We start from the raw sequence: 24,003 nt of genomic DNA, 5'->3' as shown, positions 1-24,003 counted from the left end.
GCAAACTTTTACAATACAAAAAACAAGAAAACAAAGACGAAAAGTAGAAAAGATGATTAGTAATGGAGAAGTTAAATAGAAACTAAGGGTATGGATTACTTGCAAAGTGAAGGATTCAGTGTAGAAAATCTAACTCAGAAAACAACACAGCATGTTTGAGCAAAGGATTCCAAAATAAAGGCAAAACCAGTGGAGCAGGAAACATCTGATCAGTTGCTAGATGAAGATACTTTAGGGAGTTCCATAAGAAACCAATACAAACTTTTAGATGGAGTTGCCCAGCAAGGGGAGGAACAGGAAACTGTGGCAACTCTGATGCAGCCAATGTTGTGGGGTGATAGGCTGGTGAGTTCCCATAAGAAAGAGCAATGGACAGCACAGGATGAAGCCAAAGAGAATGTGGCACAGGAAGACACTGTAGAACTATTTACAGAATGCTCACAGGAAATGGGGAACAAAGAATCTGCCCTCAGTGCAGAAGAAATGATCTAAGAGAAGAGTTGCTTGATATAATACAAATGAACAGACATATTAAGATCAATGAAAAAAATAGACTACATCATCATCATTCTCTTTCGGCTTTTCCCGTTAGGGGTCGCCACAGTGGATCATCTCTTTCCATTTCTTCCTATCCTCTGCATCTTGCTCTGTCACACCAACCGCCTGCATGTCCTCTCTCACCACGTCCATAAACCTTATCTTAGGCCTTCCTCTATTCCTCTTACCTGGCAGCTCCATCCTTAGCATCTTTTTCCCAATATACCCATCATCCCTCCTCAGCACATGTCCAAACCAACGCAATCTCGTCTCTCTTGCTTTGTCTCCAAACTGTCCAACATGAGCTGACCCTCTAATATACTGATTCCTAATCCTATCCATCCTAGTCACACCGATTGCAAATCTTAACATCTTTAACTCTGCCACATCCAGCTCTGACTCCTGCCTTTTTGTCAATGCCACTGTCTCCAACCCATATAACATAGCTGGTCTCACTACACTCTTGTAGACCTTCCCTTTCACTCTTACTGATACCCGTCAGGGATGCACAAGCCAGTGCATTTCTTTGTGCCGGTCCCAAGCCCGGATAAATGGGGAGGGTTGTGTCAGGAAGGGCATCCGGCGTAAAACTTCTGCCAAAAATTACTGATGCGGAAAAAAATAGACTACAGAAAGTCAATAAAACCCCAAAAGTTAGAAGTTTGATAAAAAATGAACACAGTTATTAGGACTGTCCATAGAGATTCATGTAATATAACAGAAGTAAATAGGATATATTACTGTGTCACTAAATTAATAACAAAGTCTTACCACAAAACACATGGTAATAAGGGAACGGAAGGGGAGAAATCAAATGCCATCATGGAAGTACTGAATAGGGAAAACTATAAAGCAGTTAAGACAAGAAATGTCACTGTCAGAAGAGTACATCAGAGGGAACAGATCAAGAAACACTGAATCTGTCCGCTAGCAGGTTGGCTATTCCCACTGGTTCAGTATATGTGGTACCATTCACTACCAGTTCAGTGCAAATCTGGGCTTTTCCTTTAAGGTTTCAGATGTAGCTAAAGAATGCCTTATGGTTAGCCTTATTTAGGGATGCTAATCTTGATTTGTAGTTACCTTTAGATGACTTTACAAGATGTCTTACTTGCCTTATGGTTATCCTCAGTTAGGGATGCTAATCTTGATTTGTAGTTACCTTTAGATGACTTTACAAGATGTCTTACTTGCCTTATGGTTAGCCTTAGTTAGGGATGCTAATCTTGATTTGTAGTTAACTTTAAATGACTTTACAAGATGTCTTACTTGCCTTATGGTTATCCTCAGTTAGGGATGCTAATCTTGATTTGTAGTTACCTTTAGATGACTTTACAAGATGTCTTACTTGCCTTATGGTTAGCCTTAGTTAGGGATGCTAATCTTTGATTTGTAGTTACCTTTAGATGACTTTACAAGATGTCTTACTTGCCTTAAGGTTATCCTTAGTTAGGAATGCTAATCTTGATTTGTAGTTACCTTTAGATGACTTTACAAGATGTCTTACTTGCCTTATGGTTAGCCTCAGTTAGGGATGCTAATCTTGATTTGTAGTTACCTTTAGAGGACTTTACAAGATGTCTTACTTGCCTTATGGTTAGCCTTGGTTAGGGATGCTAATCTTGATTTGTAGTTACCTTTAGATGACTTTACAATATGTCTTACTTGCCTTATGGTTAGCCTTAGTTAGGGATGCTAATCTTGACTTGTAGTTACCTTTAGATGACTTTACAAGATGTCTTACTTGCCTTATGGTTAGCCTTGGTTAGGGATGCTAATCTTGATTTGTAGTTACCTTTAGATGACTTTACAATATGTCTTACTTGCCTTATGGTTAGCCTTAGTTAGGGATGCTAATCTTGATTTGTAGTTACCTTTAGAGGACTTTACAAGATGTCTTACTTGCCTTATGGTTATCCTCAGTTAGGGATGCTAATCCTGATTTGTAGTTACCTTTAGATGACTTTACAAGATGTCTTACTTGCCTTATGGTTAGCCTTAGTTAGGGATGCTAATCTTGATTTGTATTTACCTTTAGATGACTTTACAAGATGTCTTACTTGCCTTACGGTTATCCTCAGTTAGGGATGCTAATCTTGATTTGTAGTTACCTTTAGATGACTTTACAAGATGTCTTACTTGATTGTTCAAGCTGACAAGGGTGTGCTTCCAATTCTGAGATTGTTCCTTCTTACTCTTAGACAGCAACTTCTTCCTCTTATTATATAACCTGTTTATAGCAAATATCCACCAGACAGGCATGTTTTTTCTTGAAGATTTTGCTTTGGTCCTATAGGAACAGCTGAGTCAATACAATTCTATGTATCTTTAGACAGTATATTGGTGTATATCCCTGTCCTTGTTGTCAGAATGGACAGGAGCTTTGAAGCTGTTAAAGCCTTCTCATAACAGGCTGTAGTTGGCTTTAGAGACTTTTTTTAGCCTAATTTCTCTTGAGGGGGGAGTCTGATACTATAGTTACTTCAAAAGAGACTGATTTGCGATCAGACTTCACCATGGAGGATCGTACAGTTGTGACTGTGAACCATTCTACCATGCTGGTGAGTACCAGATCTAGAATGTTTGGGCACCTTGTTGGGTGCAAACTATTTACTCCAAGGCATTTGAGTTAATGAAGTCCAAGACCCTTGGGAAAGTGTGCTTGTACACATATAATTTCCCAATCTATGGACAGATAGTTAAAGTCACCCATAACCAGTGTGTTTAGCTGTATTCTGAGCGACTCAAGTAGATCCAAGTAGGCAGTGTGGATATCATGGTTCATGGAGTGGGATCTATAGCTGATGATAACTTGGAGAGGGTCTTTCCTACAGTTATTTGCACATAGAGTAACTCTAGAAAATCATTCTGTTTAACCAGTCTGGAGGTGTATTTATCTTTGATGAATATTGTTACTCCTCCTCCTTTAGTTTTCACATGTTCATTTTATGGTCTGAACATGTGACAAAGACATTATATCCTGGTATGGCCAGGATGGTCTCTGCATCCTTGAACCAGGTCTCTGTGACTGCACAGATGTCCTCATCTTCCAATGTGGGATCCAGTGAGTGCAGTGCAGTTTTTTGAGGATATTTTTATGTTGTGAATTCTGTTTTTGTGGCATTGCCTAAAAAAGGTGCTATGGGGGAGGCAAGAGCCTTAGTCAGTAGCCAAAAGCCCAGATGTGACAGGTGGAGACCATCTTTGGCAAAGCATCATGGTCGATCAACCATATCATCCCAGGCTGACAGGGTCCCCTTATAGTGATGGCAAAGCTATGACACACTTGTCAAAGATGACACACGTCACAACATTTTGGGTGACATGTCAGTGATCACCAACACCGAAGTTACCAAAGACACTGCTTTTGCATTCATTGCTCACATGAAGTGCTCTGAATTAACTTGGGTTTGGTGTGCCAAAAGCTCCTGGCACACAAGGTTCACCATCATTGCATTGAGACTAGAAACTAAGTCAATTATTGAAGTCAACCATTTTTGTCTCTATTGAGGCATCATCCTAGATGAAGGTAGAATGCTGCTTAAGGCTTAAGACATACCCGACTGGGACACATAATCAGACAGCTCAGTCATGTCTCTCTTCATATAGTCAAGTGAGGTAAGTTTCAAGTCATATACACCAACATAGACTATGACAGAGGCATAGCAGTGCCTGTTGTTGAGAGACTTGAGTGCATGTGTGAAGTGACAGATCCTGGCACCTGACAGACAGCTAACCATGACCTTTTCCTTATCCAACTTAGTGAGTGGGTCATCTGTGTGTCTTACAAAGGAGTTACCTAAGATTAAAACATTTGATTTTGTGTTTTGCCTTAGATGCATGTTTGGTGAGACACTGGTTCACATTTGTATGTATACTGTAATTTGCTGGGAATGTATTAAGTGAAGTGTGTTTATGTTTGGGAGGTATCTGATCTTTAGGTAGGATTCTAGTGACAATCTCTGCATATGTAGGTTTCAATGTTGTATGCATGGATGGTGCAGGAGGTGAACTGTGGGAACTGACAGCCTTATTAGTATTGGATATACTGATTTGTGAACAAGAGACCCTAGATTCTAGATTTTTAATATAGATACATCTCTCACATATTAAATTTGTGTGAATGAGGAGAAGTGGGTTGTCAGTGTACATAAGGGATTGGTACGTTGTCTCAGGACGCCCATGTCGATCAGGTTGACTGGAGAAATGGTGGGAAATTGTCTGTTCATGATGTTACATGAAGTATTACAGTTAGTAACAAGGAGGGGACTAGATGGACCAGATATGTCTAAGGGACAAGAAAACATTCTAAACTGTGAGGGGCTTAATGGGTAAGACGTGTGGAGAAACCTCAGAGGCTCAACTGAGTCTCTAACTGTGCAGTGAAGCACAACAGTGAGAAACCATTGATGTAACATAAGCACTTGACTAAGGGAAAATTATCTAAAAGTTTGTGTCTATAACCACCAATGGTATACTCCACTGCACAGTAGTGCATGGTTATGTGGGTGGTGCATGCCACACCAAACCCGCACTAATGCAGGCAACAAGTATCAACAAAATTAGACTGATTTCAAACACTCTAACCAATAGTAGCACACAAGTCTGAGCCCTGGACCAACAATTACCACTGTAATAGGTCCTTATCTACACTCTCCTCTCACTAGGGTGTAGGGGTAGGCCCTATTTTGTGAAGGAAAGCTGAATTACTGCTTAGAAATTGTAAAAACAGACTGGGTTCAACAAATATGAACCAAGTCTATGCTAGGCTAAAATGCTTGGAACAGCAAACATACAATAAAATACAGTTAAAAAATAGCGATAGACAGTAAAATACAATGCAGGAAGTGCAGATCAAGTAAAAACGATACTTATTTTTCAGTAGCAGGCAGTGAATGCTTCAGATAACACAGTCTCTGCCCATCTAACACCAACTAGCACACCTGCTCATCTCAAAACACTCAGCACATAATACAAAATACCATTTGCACACATAGGAATATGTATTTCTGTAACCCCCACACAGAAATGAAAATATTAAAAAAGGCTGTTCTAATGCATGAATAAATGATAATCTTTTCCCATCTAACATCAAATGGCAGACCTTCTCACCTCAAAGCACTCAATACTTAATAAAAGTTGGTGATCACACACATAGGAATATGTAGTTCTTTTTCTCCCATTTGTGTTTATTTTTTACAGATCCAAAATACTCTGGAGTGGTCCAGGCATGTACCTCTCAGGTTAGGAAGTGCTCACCTTCTGTCCAACCACGGACGTCCTCAAAGGGTCAGGACAGTGGCACCCATGCTATAGGCACCCCAGCACATGGTAACCTGGCAGGTCTCAGTGAACAGGGGATTCAGAAATTGGTTGTGGATGTGCTGGAACAGGTCATGGACAGACAGACAGATTCAGCCATTTAAAGCCTCTCTTCTGCAAGTTTAAAATACCCTGTCTCAGCTGGTACTGACCACCACACCACCACTGATCCCTACTCCTCAACATTAGGGTCATCCACTACACCATTAACAGTAAAAGCATTTGAGTCTCTGTGGACTGGGACTCCTCCAGGCACTTCCTCCCTTACCCTTTTTCCTATACCTTCTCACCTGTTTCCCACCCACAAAAATGTGGGAGTCTATTTCCCTCCAAAAACATAGTGTCCGTCCTCTCCCACCTCCTCTATCAGATTATCTTGATGAGTTCCTTTCTGTCTCCTTCTTTGTTGTGTCTCCCCCTTTTCAGTCTATCCTATCACCACCTCACCATTCATTAATGAAAAAACGGGTATTCAAATAAGGATACCCCTATATAAAAGATGTTAAACCCCTTTATTTTTTACTTACAGATTTTTACTTACAGATTTTTTGTGTATAGTTGTTCATATATATGTTTTTATGGGAACACTTTGCAATGCCGAAATCCTGAAACATCGAATTTCATATGTGCAAGACCATATGATCGAACTTTCGGAATCCCGACATTGTGAACTGAGATCTGCATACAGCGTGGAATGGGAGATTTCCCTTTTCCTTGCTGTAGTGCAATCACGGAGTTGGAATATTTAAGTAGTTGGGGTGTGGGGGGTGCTGCCACCCTGCAGAAACATTTAAATTGTTGGGTTTTTTTTTTGATTTATTTCGGAATTTTGATATTCCGAAACATCGATCATATGGTCTCGATCATATGAAATTTGATGTTTTGGAATTCCGAGATTCTGAAGTGAATCCGTTTTTATACATACCTTTTAACTATTATGTAGTGGCTTTAGCAGGTGTACATATGTGGGTTTAGTGGTTAATGTGTGTATATTTCTTTAAGATTATTAGGCTCATGTTTGGCATGTTTTTTAAATGGTATTTAAACAGCAGGAAGTAACTGTGTATTAGTTTCTGATGAAGTTCATTATTAGAACAAAAGCGCATCCTAGGCTGTGTTTTATTCCATTTAAAAATATTAATAATAAAAGCTGCACAGTCTGCCACTTGTCCTAAGTCTTTCGAGTATGATTGTGTAGCAGTGTCTGTCCGCAATATCCAACTACATGTGAAGTAATATGAATCCTACAGCTTTCATGTAGTACTTCATATGTACTAAATGTTTATCTTTAGGCACTTTACATTTCTGCTATCAGTAGGTATGTTTTTCAAAATGCCTTCGCTTTTACTTATTAATTGTGAATAACCTGCACTTAGCTTCTTTGTATATACACACATAGCGGAACTCCTTGTGGATAACCACTATGTAGCTGCAAACTCCTGTACTATGAATACTACCCTTAATATCCCAAATACAACAAAACGTCTGTCTGGGAAATAGTATAGGAAAGAAACTGCCCTTCTAAGCTTTTGAAAGACCATAAACTATTAATGAAATCAAGGTCACCTCACTGCTTTTCTCTAGCAAAAGCTTTTGACACTGCATCACACAGCTATTACTACAAATGCTATCCAAAGTAGTCATAAACAGATGTCAAGTTTGTCAGATGGGTATACACATAGTCCTCATTTGAACCACTCACAGAAGCAAGTTCTATCCTTGGACCTGTACAATTTAAAATATTCATTAATGCTATGCAAATCATAGTTGGCAATGCTAATATCATTCAACATGCAGATGTTTCCACTATTATCAGTTTTGTGAGCATTCTTATCCACCTCCAGAAAAGGATTTAAGAATCCTCCACTAACAGTGGTTGATAAACTCCCAGATATTATGAACCTTTCTGAAAAAAATAAAAAAATAAAACTGTTATGTTTTTTTTTTCCTCATAAACAAGACTCACTGCCCAGTATCAGTTTGTTAAATAAGTCATCTAAATAACAATTAAATTACTGAGAGAAGTTATAGATCCCAATATAAAATATGAGAAATGCACAGACTAACAACCAAAAATGTGTAATGTTGCACTGATCCTTGTCTAACAAAGCAAGCCTAGCTGGATACTGCAAAAAATCCTTGTTAATACTTAGTCTGTTATAGTAAGCACCTATTTTTACAATATCAAAAAAAAAAGTTTTCTTAAGCTGGAGCAAACACAATAAAATCACTAAATTCATCACTGACATCTTAAAATCTACTACTGTACAGCACTGCAAAACTTCACAAAGGAATTCTATGCCCATAAATACCACAAAAGAATTCTGTGTACAATTACATAAATATATAAAACTGACAGTCCCAACCAGATCTAAGTATGATGGAACATGTAGAAACAAACTACCCTGGTGGGCCAGCAACAGAAAAAACTCTTCAATAAAAGAAAAAAATCCTTAATGTATACATCAGATCAAAAAACCCTTATATCAAGGATAAAATCAGAACATTGACTAAAAATGTGAAAAATATTATTAGGTCTAGTAAAGCAGACTATAAAATTAGGTTAACCCCTGAATCTAAGAATCATTACAAATACTTCTTCATCTGTATTAGGAAAGAGGGAACCACACCCAAAAGTGTTCTGAACATATTCATAATGATACCACCTACTCTGTTCCAGTAGACATTGCCTATATACTAGCAAACAAATTCTGTGTAAATTTTACCCAAGAGATAACTATGCAAAGTCCATATATCCTGAATCTCTCAGATCCCCCACCATCACTAAAGAACATATACTAAAGGTGCTCTCCAAAACTAATAATACTTCTACATTTGGATCAGACAATTTAGTAAACAGTACTAAACAAGCTCTGGTACAGCCATTTCTTAACGATCATGTTTAAAGTGAAAAAATGAACTGCATTTTTACCTATAAGAGTATTCACATGCATCCATGTGCACACTAAAACTATTTTATGTAAAAATAAAAGTCCATCTTAATCTACTTTTTAAGAAATTTAACTTTTAAAACATTTGTTTAAGCTAGAAAGGGATTTCTTCCTCTGCTGAGCCAGTTGCCTCTTGTTCTTGGACATTAATTTCTTTATTTTATTGTATAGCATGTTAATACTAGGGCTCCATCAGGGTGGGTTATTTATTTGGCAAGACCTGTTTTTAATCCGGACATGTACAGCCAATTCTATACAACTGCTTAACTGGTTATACAGGGCATTGGTGTATACCTCTGCATAGGAGTCCATGCTATCTACATTCGAGAGGGCTTTGAAACTTTTTATGCCATCACTTAGTAGAAAGTAATTTGCTTTTGAAAAATTCTTAAGCGTTTTTAAGCTTGATGGGTATCTGGTCTTATAATTAAATCAAACAAGATTGATTTATGTCCGATTTTCCCAGGGAGGACATCACACGGTGGGGGTGTAATCCTCTCCTGTGTTAGTGAGTACTATGTCTGGGACAGCTGAGCCTCTTGTGAATGTGCTGAATAGCTGTTCCAGAGCTTTTGCATTAGCAAAGTCCAAGAACCTCTGAGCCAGCCTGTTTGTTGTTGTGTATGTTTCCCAACTGATGATAGGATAATTAAACTCACCAATGAGTAAGTTGTTGGGCTGTATCGCAAGTGACTCCTGTTAGTTTAGATATGCCATATGCTTTTCTTGTTTTATGGTGGGGGACCTGTAGCTAGCTATGGTGTGGTAGGTGACTTTGCCAGTAATTAATTGGACATGGAATAGCTCAAGACAGTTAACTGAATATGGAGTAGCTCAAGAGAGTCATACTGTTTGACAGTCTAGAGGTGTATTTATCCTTATTGAAGATGGATACACCTCCTCCTTTGGATCTTTCCAGTTTGTGGTCTGAATGCATAGAAGGCATTCCAGCCCTGCATGGCCACGGTGCTTTCTATGCCTTTGTACCATGTCTCAGTGACTGCACATATATCAGCAACTTCTAAAGAAAGTAGTGCTTTCAGGGAGAGCAATTTCTTTTCTAGGCTCCTAGCATTAAGCAACAGTACCATGAGTTTATCTAGAGAGCATTTTGTTATGTTGCGAGGTTGGTTGTTTTGACACTGCCTAAAAAGGCACATTAGAGGTGGTTAATGCCTTTGCCAGTATCCAAATTCCTAACAGGAGACAGGTGCAGACCATCTCTGACAAAGCAGTGCAGTCTGTTTACCATGCTTCCTGGGCTAACAGATACTGGATCCCCTTGGACTGACTAAGCTGACTGTTAAAGTCAATTATTTTTTTGTTTTTATTGTGGTATCATCCTTAGTGAAAGTTGAATGCTGCTTAAGGCTAGGCTTACTGCCTATGACACATAATCTGAGAGGTCAGTCATGTCTCTCTCCATACAGCCCAGTGAGGTATGTCTCAAGTCATTCAATCCCACATGGTCTATGACAAAGTCATACCAGTACTTGTGGTTGAGTGACTTGATGGATCCTGGCATCTGAAAGGCAGCTAACTTTAACCTGCTCCTTATCCAGCCTGATGAGAAGAACATCCCTGTTTCTCACAATGGAGTCACATATGACTAATACATTAGGTTTTGTGGTGTTACACCTTATGGGCTTATTTGTTGAGACATTGGTGTGTGTGTTATTATATGTTGTGGTTGCTTTTTGCATTGTTATGTGTGAAAGTGGTCTGCATATGTGGGTTTATATGTTGTGTTCTAATTTAGTGTATGTGTGGGTTTATGTGTCATGTTCTTATTTAGAGTGTGTGTGTGTGTGTGTGTGTGTGTGTGTGTGTGTGTGTGTGTGGGGTTATGTGCCATGTTCTTATTTAGATAGTGTGTGTGTGTGTGTGTGGTGTGTGTGTGTGTGTGTGAGAGAGTGTGTGTGTGCGTGTGTGTATCTGTGTAAAATATCCCAGACAGGTATACCTGGTGGTTATTGTTACTCAGGCTCAAACCCTGTACCTTAAGTACAAGAAACAAGAGCCTGAATTCTCTACCTGTACCACCACTTGCGATTCAAGGAGTTCCATAGCTCTTAAATGTCCAGATTTTCACAGAATGTCTTTAATGTTTGGCTCATACTTTTGGCCTGTTGCTCTTATAATTTATGGTTTTCTGGCAAATCAGTGAGAACTGAATTCACTAAATAATGACAGCAGTTTAAGTTTCAGTCTTCCTATCTTTAAGGAAAAGTCTGGCAACACAAAACATTTTATTCTAGCAACTTTTTAAGATTATACTTTCAATGTTCCCGGTTTGGGGCCTTTGTATCCCCTAATAAATTGTGGTTTCTTCCATATTTCTTGTACTGCAAAGTTGAGAGATATAGTTGAGTGTCACGTGGATTCTACAAGGAGCTGAGAGCTTCAGGGTAAGAGAAGTTTAGTGCTGCTTATGCCAAGTCTGTTTGCATTGTTAGTAGGACAACAGGTAGTATACTTGCTTTTGATGCAGACGGCTGTCGGATCTACTCCCACAGTATGTAGATGGATTGCTGATACTCTACTGTGTTGTACTTTAAAGGGGTGGATGCTTCAGTCCTGAGAATGTCCTCCTTTGGAGGAGATACCTAGTAACTATGAACCTGTTATCAGTTTGCCATCCATTCCCTATTGCAATATTACTAGATTATCATTTTTAATGTAACATAGGCAATTTATTCTTCAAGCATTTTATTTGTAGATGAAACAATGAAATATAAAGTTGTTTGCTAGCAGCAACCTTTTCATTAATTACAGATCTCTTTATTGTGGAATTATTTAGATGACGTTTACTTCTGCAGAGATTGTGTATATTTAATGATATTGGATTGTAATGACAGAAGTTTGAGTAGAATTTTATGATGGAAATGTTCTGAATTGGGCAGTTTTGTCATTATTGGTTCATACATTTTGTTTCATTGCTTAATGGAAAAATATTCAAAGCAATAAATTTAAAACACATTCTAAAATGTGTGCTGTATTAAACAAGAATATAATTTAATGCAATCAGGAAGGTGAATCAAAGAACACATGTATGTTTGTATGGTCCTAAATATGTGTGCAATGGGCTAATGATTTGAAACAACCCAAAGGTAGACTTTATCCACCACTGGCTAGATGCATTCTTTGAATGTGGGTTTTAATACTGTTTCAATGAATGTGAGTTTCAAGGGCAGAGACGTTATAATGCTAAGTCTGTTTTCGTTGTGAGACTGTATTGCTTTGTTTAGCAGATGTCTATCAGTGTTTGTGCTATAAACCTTAAAATAAATGTATTAAATGAAATCCAAATAATCATTGTAGAAGTAAAGCATAAAGCAATATGCATATTAGCATGTTTATGGTAAATGGGGAGAAATAGTCAAGTAATGGGACACTGGAATGGCAGTGAGGGAGAGGGCAGTGTATGGGGGGCCCCATTTGGCCATGATTTTGTGAGGGGGAGGGGTGGAAAACTCAAAGACAGCCCCAGTGACACAAGCTCTTGCTATGCCACTAAACAGTCTTACAACTGACAGATATGATGCAATACAGTGCAATTAATCATTTAAAGCAGCATCAAATGTAAAGTCTTTTTTTTCAAAACTGCTAAAGTACTGTCACAGTATATAAAAGAAGTGCAAACAAAAAAATACTTAGAGCCCTTTTGTGTGCTTCTCAGCTCAGACAGACCAGGTAAATATCCACTGCCACTAGATGAATAACTCCAGTCCTCCTAATGTAAAAGCACAGTAAAGAAGTGTCCAGAGTGAAATGCTACCACAAACGAATGTAAAGATATGGATACAGCAGTGTAATAAAAGTGCGATTATTCAATAAAAGTATTTTGCTTTGTATAAATGAGTCAAGAGCCACTCAATTGCACAGAAATTATAACAGAGCCAAAAACAAGATAAGCTGATTAATAAGACCTACAGCCAATAGAACTATGTGCAGAAATCTCAAGTGCTTCCCCAACCAAAACAGACCTGGCTACCTCCCAGTGCATTAGATGGAAAAATCCACTGACCTCTTGATGTAAAAACAAGTGCTTGCAAGTGTATAAAAATACAGTACTTTATCCAACAGCTCGCTGGATAATGACTTCAGGGCAAGTAAATCAGTAGAACAGACAATTATGAGGCAAAATGCACTTTTTTAGTATAAGCACAAGGAAAAACAGCACGATGGCACTAAATATGTAGAACCAACTGCTATTGCCAACATCCTGGCAGATAGGTTCAGTGCTAGCATTAACCCCCTCTCATCCCCTAAAGAGCCCATCTCTATACAGGAAGAATGCAAAGTTCCTATAATCATGGCTGCACATGTAAAAAACACACTTTCCAAAGCCAAGAACATAACATTCATGGGACATGACAACATCCCAGGCTGTGTTCTACAAGAACTACAGAACGAACTGGCACCCCACCTAAGTACCATGTTCAGTCATAGCCTCACCTCAGGTTTTGTGCCCACTGAATGGTGCACAGAGACAGTTATCCCACTCCACAAAGGGGGAGCCACCACAGACCCTGAGAACTACCTCTCTATTAGCCTGACGAGCCTGGTGTGCATGGCTGTGGAACATATCATCATGGAACTTATAAACAACGACATTGGTAATCTCCAAACTCTGGACCCCACCCAGTTCGGGTTTGTAAAAGGCAGATCATGTCTCCTAAACCTGATAGACTTCTTTGAAGCGGTCACCAAAGCCATAGATAAGGGTAAGGTGGTTCACACAGCCTAAATCTCACCAAGGCTTTCAACACCATCCCCCACTCTGGAATTATAGATAAACACACTAAACTAGGTATAAATCCCTATGTCACAAGATGGGTAGCCAACTGGCTCACTGACAAAACCCACACTGTTAAAGTAGCAGACTCCAAATCCAACTTAAGACCAGTGACAAGTGAAGTACCACAGGGTTCAGTCCTGGATCCTCTCCTGTTTGGTATCTACTTCTCTGAAGTACAGGCTAACACAAAAGGTCTTTGGCTAACGAAGTTCGCAGAATACTGCAAACTAGGAGCCATAATCAAAACTCCTAATGATGTGGACATCCTACAAATAGGCCTCACTGAGACAGATGCCTGGTGTCAAAGCCATGGCCTCAAGCTCAATGCCAAAAAGTGCATTGCCATCCCTTTTGGTAAAAACTCTGTACCCATGAATTACTACATAGGCAGTAGTCTACTTAACACCGAAAGTGTGATAAGAGACCTTGGGACACTTGGACAGTAGACTCTCTTTTGATAATCACATCGCCACAGTAATCAGGAAATCCTTCGACGTGACACACCTCATCACAAAAGGTTTCTCATCCAGAAAAAAAGAGGTCATTGTTCCCCTCTGCTCATCACTCATTAGACCCATTAAAGAGTACACTGCTCCTTTTGGTATGTACCTCACAAGACATCTACAACAATTGGAAAGGCCACAGAAATAACTCACAAAGAGGATTACCAGCCTCAAACAGATGTCCTACACAGACCGTTTAAAAAAACTCTAGCTTTACTCCGTCACATATCGCCTACTCACAGGTGATGTCTGCCTAACATACAAGGCTATGTCAAACCCAGAGTTGTTGGACATGCTTCACTTAAAGAAATCCCAATCCCTCTGAGCTACATGCTCTAGGGACCTAAACCTTGTCATCACAATAAACAGAACATGCTGGAGGGATAGATTCCTGTCCCAGACACTTCCGATACTCTGGAACAAACTACCAATCTATATCAAACAAAGCTCCTCATTAGCACTCTTCAACAAAAATCTTGATGATTGGATGGGAGATAGGAAATTCACCCCGGGGATCACTTTTGTGGCTTTGTTCGACAGGGGCACAGGAAAATAATTTTCTTGGGTGGCGAAAGTCAGGGTACCTTTTGGTTAGGCTGATATAGGTTCTAGGGCCAATAGCCTAGTGCATACCTATGAACCTATGAACGTATTAGATATCAACAGCAGTGTAAAAAGGGGGAGTTTATTAAGTTAAGTTTATACTAGTGGTGGTCAGCTTAAAATCACCAAGTTTTAAAAGCAGATCAACAAATGAGTATGTTCGTTTGTGGAAAAAAATAGCAGGGAATCACCAGCAGTGTCACTTTAGCAGTCATAATGTAAACACCACACTCTGCATGTTTCACTACTGCAAAACTCATTTATGTAATATGATATATTTTTACCTTCTGTATCACTTGGATATTATTCTGACTAGAAACAACCCTATTTTGCACAGAACATTTAGCATATCTCTACAACTTCTCAGTTTACAAGAAGCATCCTTTCTTTTTCAGAATAATATATTAAAAACACTTTCTACTCACTTGTTTGTTTTTGAAACTGTCCATCCCTTTCCAGTTCAGAATTAGTTTCAGACTTCATTTTATCTTATTTATAAGAGAAATTTTCTTTGAGACAAAACTTTCTTCAGTTTATGAAGCATAAAACAATAATCTAGACAGGCTGTGCTGGAAATGTAATGAGCTAAAAAAAAAAGATATCTTATTTGTTAACAGGCTTAGCATTTCTCCATTTATTTTATTAAAATCTGGCTTTGCTATATGTTGCCCTTCATTAGAGTAAGTTAAACCCTAACATAAAGTTAAAGTTAATTATAAAATGAAGAATCCTCTAAATTCAAAAAAACATGCACACTGCTTGGACACTCATTCAGAGTGCCCATTGTAAAATGAGCATATCCCAGAAGAAAGAAGTCCGTCCACTTAAGTATACTTGAGAGGAAAGCTTTCAAGCAGAATAAGCTCCTTAAATCCACTCAAAAGACATTTTGACGGATGCAGTGTTAAATATAAAAAAAACAGGAAAGTTCTGCAAAACTGTAAATAGTTGAGAATCATGGTTACTGACAATATGAGTAATTGTAATAATGGTAATCCTTTCTCTCAACTATCCATAGTTGTACACTGTACTGAAGTACCTTTGTCTTTCACATGTGCAGTACATCACTGTGGAGCAGAGGACGTGGATGTTAAATTACCATGATACAATGAAATTATTTAAGAAAGATAAGCAATTTCTTTCTTAAATAATTTCATTGTATAATAGCAGGGTAACACAAGATTTACAAACAGTTGACTTTGTTTGATCCCGCAGGCTTCACACTCATTATCAAATCACTTCAACTATGGGTAAATACTGGAATACCTACACCCAGTCATGGATTATTGCTTAAGCAATCAGTCTGTACTACATCACATAAAATCCAACATGATAATTATTGAATTATGTCATCTAGTATCAAATGCAGAATAAAAAAAAATGTGCACAAACCTTATTATGCAAAATATTTCATATCTAAATCAGCTGAGTGGCCACTATTCAACAGCCTTGAGATAAGAATTAATCCAAAGAAATGCCAATCTCTCTCTCTCTCTCTCTCTCACCCTATAAATAATATATATATATATATATATATATATATATATATATATATATATATATATAGAGAGAGATATATAGAGATATAGAGATATATATGGGAGAAAGGAAATTCATCCCAGGGATCACGTCAGTCGCCCTGCTAGACAGGGGTCCAGGAAAGTAAATAATGTGGGAAGAAATAGCCAGGGAATTGTATAGGCCCCAGGGCTGATAGCCTAGTACCAACCTATGAACCTATATATATATGTAATGTACACATATGTAATGTATACACACACATTATATCTATATCTATATCTATCTATCTATATATCTATATATCTATATCTATCTATATATATATATATATATATATATATATATATATATATATATATTCAATTCCAAATGTATTTTTGTACTGTTCACACACAAGCAATTTCTACTACAGGCAGTCTCCGGGTTACAGACATTTGACATGAGGACATCCCATAGATATGAACGAGTTACTGCATTGTAGGAAACAAGGTAAAAAAATACAAGTGCTAAAGATGCCCAAATGTGGTGTGTGTGTGTGTGTGTGTGTGTGTGTGTGTGTGTGTGTGTGTGTGTGTGTGTGTGTGTGTGTGTGTGTGGCAGAGTGAAAAAGAGACAGAGAGCGGGAGAGTGACAGTGATGTGTTAGTGAATGCAGGTATAAATGAGGAAGTGTCTGTGTATATGACAGATTGGAAGAGTGAGAGTGATGTGTGAGTGAATGCAGGTATGAATGAGGAAGTGACTGTGCATATGAGTGAGAGAGAGTGAAGCTTGAGAGCGAGGGAGCGATCCCCTGGCAGCAGTTAAGAGGTGGGTGGTTGCATAAGTGGAGGGGGTTAGTTATGGAATAGCTAAAGCAGGGTTAAGAGTGTGTGTGTGTGTGTGTGTGTGTGTGTGTGTGTGTGTGTGTGTGTGTGTGTGTGTGTGTGTGTGTGTGTGTGTGTGTGTGTGTGTGAGATATCCATACATTTCTTAGAGGAAGAAATCTGGACAAAGCCATAAATAAAAGTGATGAAGTTTATTCTGATCAAATAATTCTGATGAAGTTTCCGTGTTTTTGGAAATGAAAGCGCTTAATGGAACCACTGCATTTTGTTAGTAAATTTGGTGCTTGTTACTTTTTGGACTGAAGAGTCTGCTTGACACTACTATCTACTATCTACATTAACGCTTGTGGGACTGCCTTAATTGGGCTCTGTACAACGGGGAACACAGTGTTTTATAAATAAAAGTGGGACAAATGCCCAAAGATAAGGACAATTTTAATAAATATTGTTCTTGCAAACTTAGAAAGTTGATTAAATAACAGGTTTTGCATTAGCATGAATTTTCTGAAGGGTATGAATTCTGAAACTCAAATGTCTATCATTATTTTCTAACTTCAGTCAATGATTTGCCACTACCTTTGCTAAACAACCACAATTTTATGAAAAATAGACCAAAATATGAGGCAAAAATTGAGACATTCTGCGAAAACCTGTACAGTTGAGAGGTATGTATTGTGTGAAAAAGTCCTCATAAACACTGCATTTAATAACAAGATGTCTTAAACCAGCTTTGTTGATTGGAAGCAAGGAAGCATAGCTACAGTATATAGTATTATATTTAAGATTTTGTTTTTGTTTGGAAGTCATTTTAAAGTGTTTTATACTTTTTATTTATTTTTTTTTATTTTATTTTACATTTGTTGACCGGGCTAGTCCAACTGGATACATGTCCATATTCAGTAGAGGCCCGGGGAGAAAAGCTCCAGAAACAAAAAACATACAAAAAATTAAAAGTAATATAAGTCTACAAAAGGCATCTACATACTATATTACAACATTCAGTTAAAGTTTACATAAAAAAAAATTGTAAAATTGAATTAAATAGTCAAATATGGAAAATAGTACTCAAGACTCATAAGAATTAGTATTTAAGTAAAAAAAGGTTAGTTTATAGAGTGTAGAATATAGAGGTTTATAGGTAGGAATATAGTGGTTATAGAGTGTAACATTCAGTGAAGGATAACAGTTAGGCAGGGTTGGTACAAGAGCATAACCAGTGGTTGGTGAGAAAAACTTTTAGATTAGTTTTGAATTGTGGGAGAGAGGTCTGAGAAGTAAGATCATGTGGCAGTTGATTCCATACTTTACCAACAGAGTTAGAGAACAAGGAGTCACCTGCTTGGTTTTTTAATAAGGTAGTATGAATCCACATTTTGTTTGAGGAGCGTAGATTCTTCAGGCTATTATATGGTATGATGAGGGCAGAAAGAATTGGGGTGTTGCTGGGTTGGTATAGGGCTTTATGGGCTATTGTAAGTTGGTTAAATCATAGCTGGTTAAGGAGTTCAAGCCAGCCCAGTTGTTTTAGATTCAGACAGTGATGAGTCCTGAAAGGTGAATTTGTAGCAAATCAAGCAATATTGTTATATGATATGGCTAGTTTGTTGAGATTATTTTTAGAAAGGTTAGTATATATGGGGGAAGCATAGAATAGGGTAGGGATTAAGTGGGTTCTAGCTATTGCGGTCCTGGCTTCTGGTGTAAGGAAAGGTTTGATTCTATAAAGGGATCCTAGTTTTCTGTTAATTGATTTTATTGTAGTATTTATGTGGGTATCATAGTTTAGGTGATTATCAATTGTAATTCCTAGGAGTTTGGTGGTGGAGTCAGGAGAAATAAGGGTGCCATTATTGGATGTAAGAGTGAAGTGTAGAGAGGCAGACATTTGGGTAGGTGTAAAGAGCAAAAGTTTGGTTTTTTTTTGGGTTAAGGAGAAGACAACAGTTAGAGAACCATTGTTCTACAGAGCTGAAAGCTTTTTGTGTAAGAGAATGAAGTTCGGTTTGGGATGTGGCTGAACAAATTACAGTAGAGTCATCTGCATATTGAATGCAGGTGGAGAGTGGAATGGATAGATGAAGGTCATTTATAAAAATGGAAAACAGTAGAGGGCCTAATATGGAACCCTGAGGGATACCTAGAGAGATGGGTAGGAGATTTGAAAGATGATTTTGCCAGAGAACTGCCTGTTGTCTGTTTTCAAGGTAGGATGTAAAGTAGTTCATAGCTAGGCTGTCAAGTGAGAGGGACTTCAGTAGGTGTAGGAGGAGTTGGTGGTTAACCATGTCGAAGGCTTTTGATAGGTCAATAAAAAAGCAGAAGAAAGCATATTATTGTTGTGATTTTTGTTGATACAGTTAGTGAAGGATAGCAAGGCTGTGGTGGTACTATGGAATGGGCGAAAACCATGTTGACAGTTAGCTAGTAGATTGTGATGGAGAAGGTGGTTAAGTAATTGTTTGTGGATACATTTCTCCATTATTTTAGCAAGTGGAGATAGTAGAGCTATGGGGCGAAAGTTGGAGAAATCATTGGAGTTTCCACCTTTGTGAAGAGGAATTATGTAAGAAATTTTCCAGATAGATGGGATAGTACTTTCTTTTATGGTTCTATTGATCAATGTGGAGATGGGATAAGCAATAGCCTTAGATCCTTTTTGCAGGAATTCTGCTGGGAGTTTATCAGCTGAGGGGGTAGTAGGTTTTAGTTTTTGGATTAGGGAACAGATATAGGATGTGGGTATTGGTTCCAGGTGGAATAATGGGGGAGGAATGGAAGTAGGAATAGGCAGATTAGAGGTATCAGGGGATAGATAGTTTGTAAGATTCAGTATAGAAGTAGTAAAGAAAGAGTTGAAGGCATTTGCTGTTTGTGTTGGGCAGTCAGGGTTGGAGCCTAGAGGATTAGGTGTGGCGGTTTTGCCTGGGTATAGAAGTTTGTTAATACTAGTCCAAAATTTTTGTGGTTCTTTGAGGGATGATTGTTGTAGTTGGAGACAGAAGTTCCTTTTATCTAATAGTATGGCTTTTTTTGTCATATTTCTTTGTTGTCTAAAGGTTTGGTGATCAATAGTATTCTTTGTGGTATGCCATTTAGCCCAAGATTTATTTCTGTAAAGGATTAGTTTCCTAGTTTGATTAGAGAGCCATTGAGCTGGTTTAGTTTTGTTTCTAATACAGCGTGTTGGGGCATGATGGTCCAGGATTGCTAAGAAAGTGGTATTGAAGTATTCCACTACCTTGTTTATAGGGAGAGATTTAAGAGGTGACCAGTTAACATTGTTTAAGTTCAGTTTGGAACAGTTCAGGGTCAAAATGTTTTTTGGTACGGACTATTCTGACAGAAATAGGGATAGTTTGGCTAATTTTATGTCTGGTAATATATATTAGTGAATGGTCACTTAGGTCATCTGGAAGGGTTCCTGTTGTATATGTTTGTCGTGGGCTATTTGTAAGTATCCAATCCAAGGTGCTTTCTTTATTATTAAGTTTATTTATTCTGGTGGGAGAGTTTATAGCTTGTGAGAAGCCATACAGGTTGATCAGGGAGGTGGGGTTAGTACAGCTGCATAAATTCCAGTCTATGTTAAAGTCACCTAGGACTATAGTTTCTTGAGGGAGGTTCGAAGAAAGCCAGTTTAGAAGGTATTCTAGTATACTGTGTTTTTTTCCTGGGGGAAGATAGGAGCAGATGATGTTTATTGATTTGTGTGAGTTAAGCTGTAGTTTAGAGATAATTATTTCTGCACTATTATCTGAGGGCAGGTTAGGGTTTACACTGCTAATTTGTAGTCCTGCTTTGTAGAGAATTGCTACCCCTCCACCTTTTTTGCTTGTGCGGTCGCGACGAAGGATGCCATAACCTGGGGGGATAAGTTCATTGTCTTTTATTGTGGGTTTAAGCCATGTTTCTGATAAACAGAGGATGTCAAACTGATGTACATCTAGAAGGGCATGAACCTGGGGAATTTTGTTGCAAATACTGCGTATGTTTAGATGGGCTATAGAAAGTGAATTGGAGGGTTTGATTGAGGGTAAGGGGATTGTTTTACGTTGGTCGCAGTTTGTGGTGGGTAGGGAAGGAGTTGGACCAGGGTTAGGATGAATGTCTCCATCTATTAAGGAGTGGAGTAATATAACGTTGTTAAATTGCAGAGGTTTACAATGGTAGTCAAATAATTTTTTATTACTTAGGATGGTATATTTAATGTGTATTAATCAGTGATATTTAGCTAGAAAGTAGCTGGGCTTGTAAATGACATCAAGAAAGCTTGTAGATACAGCTGGTGAAGGTGATAGAGTTTGTTTGGAAGGGAGGGTAAGGGTAGAGAGGAGGGGTTGCTCATAGGAGGTTAAAAGGTAAGTAGTAGTTAGGATAGGTAGGAGAGAGAGTACTAATAATAATTGGTATTGATAAGACATAGTAGAGGAGAGTGTAGTAGGTGATAGAGAGGTAGGAATTAAGAGTTGATTTAGGAATTATAGGAAGTTAAGGATGTGTGGCAGTGGGTAGAGTATATTTTCTGAGGGGGGTAGAGATAAAGTGAAAGAGGGAGTGTTATAAGAGCTGTAGGCTGGGTGTGGCGGGATGAGGAGTATATGATTGGATTATGATAGTGGGGGTGTGTTTATGAAGGTATAAGTTTAGGAGTACTGGGTGTGGGTGGGAATTGGGGGCAGGGTAGGGGAGCGGAGTGAGCCCGAAGGGTGAATGGAGCGGGAAGAGACAAGAGAGTGGACTACTGAGGAAGACAATCTATAGAGTGGGAGAAAACAGCAGGTAAGTCAGAGAGTGAGAGAATGTAAAAAAGGGTTAAGATTATATTAGTTTGTTGAGATTATTTTAGAAAGGTTAGTATATATGGGGAAGCATAGAATAGAGTAGAGATTAAGTGGGTTCTAGCTATTGCGGTCCTGGCTTCTGGTGTAAGGAAAGGTTTGATTCTATAAAGGGATCCTAGTTTTCTGTTAATTGATTTTATTGTAGTATTTATGTGGGTGTCATAGTTTAGGTGATTATCAATTGTAATTCCTAGGAGTTTGGTGGTGGGGTCAGGAGAAATAAGGGTGCCATTATTGGATGTAAGAGTGAAGTGTAGAGAGGTAGACATTTGGGTAGGTGTAAAGAGCAAAAGTTTGTTTTTTTTCGGGTTAAGGAGAAGACAACGGTTAGAGAACCATTGTTCTACAGTGCTGAAAGCTTTTTGTGTAAGAGAATGAAGTTCGGTTTGGGATGTGGCTGAACAAATTACAGTAGAGTCATCTGCATATTGAATGCAGGTGGAGAGTGGAGTGGATAGATGAAGGTCATTTATAAAAATGGAAAACAGTAGAGGGCCTAATATGGAACCCTGAGGGACACCTAGAGAGATGGGGAGGAGATTCGAAAGATGATTTTGCCAGAGAACTGCCTGTTGTCTGTTTTCAAGGTAGGATGTAAAGTAGTTCATAGCTAGGCTGTCAAGTGAGAGGGACTTCAGTAGGTGTAGGAGGTGTTGGTGGTTAACCATGTCGAAGGCTTTTGATAGGTCAACAAAGAAAGCAGAAGAAAGCATATTATTTTTGTGATTTTTGTTGATATGGTTAGTGAAGGATAGTAAGGCTGTGGTGGTACTATGGAATGGGCGGAAACCATGTTGACAGCTAGTAGATTGTGATGGAGTAGGTGGTTAAGTAATTGTTTGTGGATACATTTCTCCATTATTTTAGCAAGTGGAGAGAGTAGAACTATGGGGGGAAGTTGGAGAAATCATTGGAGTTTCCACCTTTGTGAAGAGGAATTATGTAAGAAATTTTCCAGATAGATGGGATAGTGCTTTCTTTTATGGTTCTATTGATCAATATGGAGATGGGATAAGCAATAGCCTTAGCTCCTTTTTGCAGGAATTCTGCTGGGAGTTTATCAGCTGAGGGGGTAGTAGGTTTTAGTTTTTGGATTAGGGAACAGATATAGGATGTGGGTATTGGTTCCAGGTGGAATAATGGGGGAGGAATGGAAGTAGGAATAGGCAGATTAGAGGTGTCAGGGGATAGATGGTTTGCAAGATTCAGTATAGAAGTAGTAAAGAAAGAGTTGAAGGCATTTGCTGTTTGTGTTGGGCAGTCAGGGTTGGAGCCTAGAGGATTAGGTGTGGCAGTTTTGCCTGGGTATAGAAGTTTGTTAATACTAGTCCAAAATTTTTGTGGTTCTTTGAGGGATGATTGTTGTAGTTGGAGATAGAAGTTCCTTTTATCTAATAGGATGGCTTTTTTTGTCATATTTCTTTGTTGTCTAAAGGTTTGGTGATCAATAGTATTCTTTGTGGTACACCATTTAGCCCAAGATTTATTTCTGCAAAGGATTAGTTTCCTAGTTTGATTAGAGAGCCATTGAGCTGGTTTAGTTTTGTTTCTAATACAGCGTGTTGGGGCATGATGGTCCAGGATTGCTAAGAAAGTGGTATTGAAGTATTCCACTGCCTCGTTTATAGGGAGAGATTTAAGAGGTGACCAGTTAAAATTGTTTAAGTTCAGTTTGGAACAGTTGGGGTCAAAATGTTTTTAGTACGGACTTTCTGACAGAAATAGGGATAGTTTGGCTATTTTATGTCTGATAATATATATAGTGAAGGTCACTTAGGTCATCTGGAAGGGTTCCTGTTGTATATGTTTGTGGGCTATTTGTAAGTATCCAATCCAAGGTGCTTTCTTTATTATTAAGTTTATTTATTCTGGTGGGAGAGTTTATAGCTTGTGAGAAGCCATACAGGTTGATCAGAGTGGGGTTAGTACAGCTGCATAAATTCCAGTCTATGTTAAAGTCACCTAGGACTATAGTTTCTTGAGGAGGTTAAGAAAGCCAGTTTAGAAGGTATTCTAGTATACGGTGTTTTTTCCTAAGATAGGAGCAGATGATGTTATTGATTTAGTAAGTGAGTATTCCCTCCTCTTTTTAAAATTT

Source organism: Protopterus annectens, chromosome 1.part1, assembly GCF_019279795.1.
Source record: "Protopterus annectens isolate FY-2018-M chromosome 1.part1, PAN1.0, whole genome shotgun sequence".
Classification (NCBI taxonomy): domain Eukaryota; kingdom Metazoa; phylum Chordata; order Ceratodontiformes; family Protopteridae; genus Protopterus; species Protopterus annectens.
Note: the sequence above shows the minus strand (reverse complement) of the source record.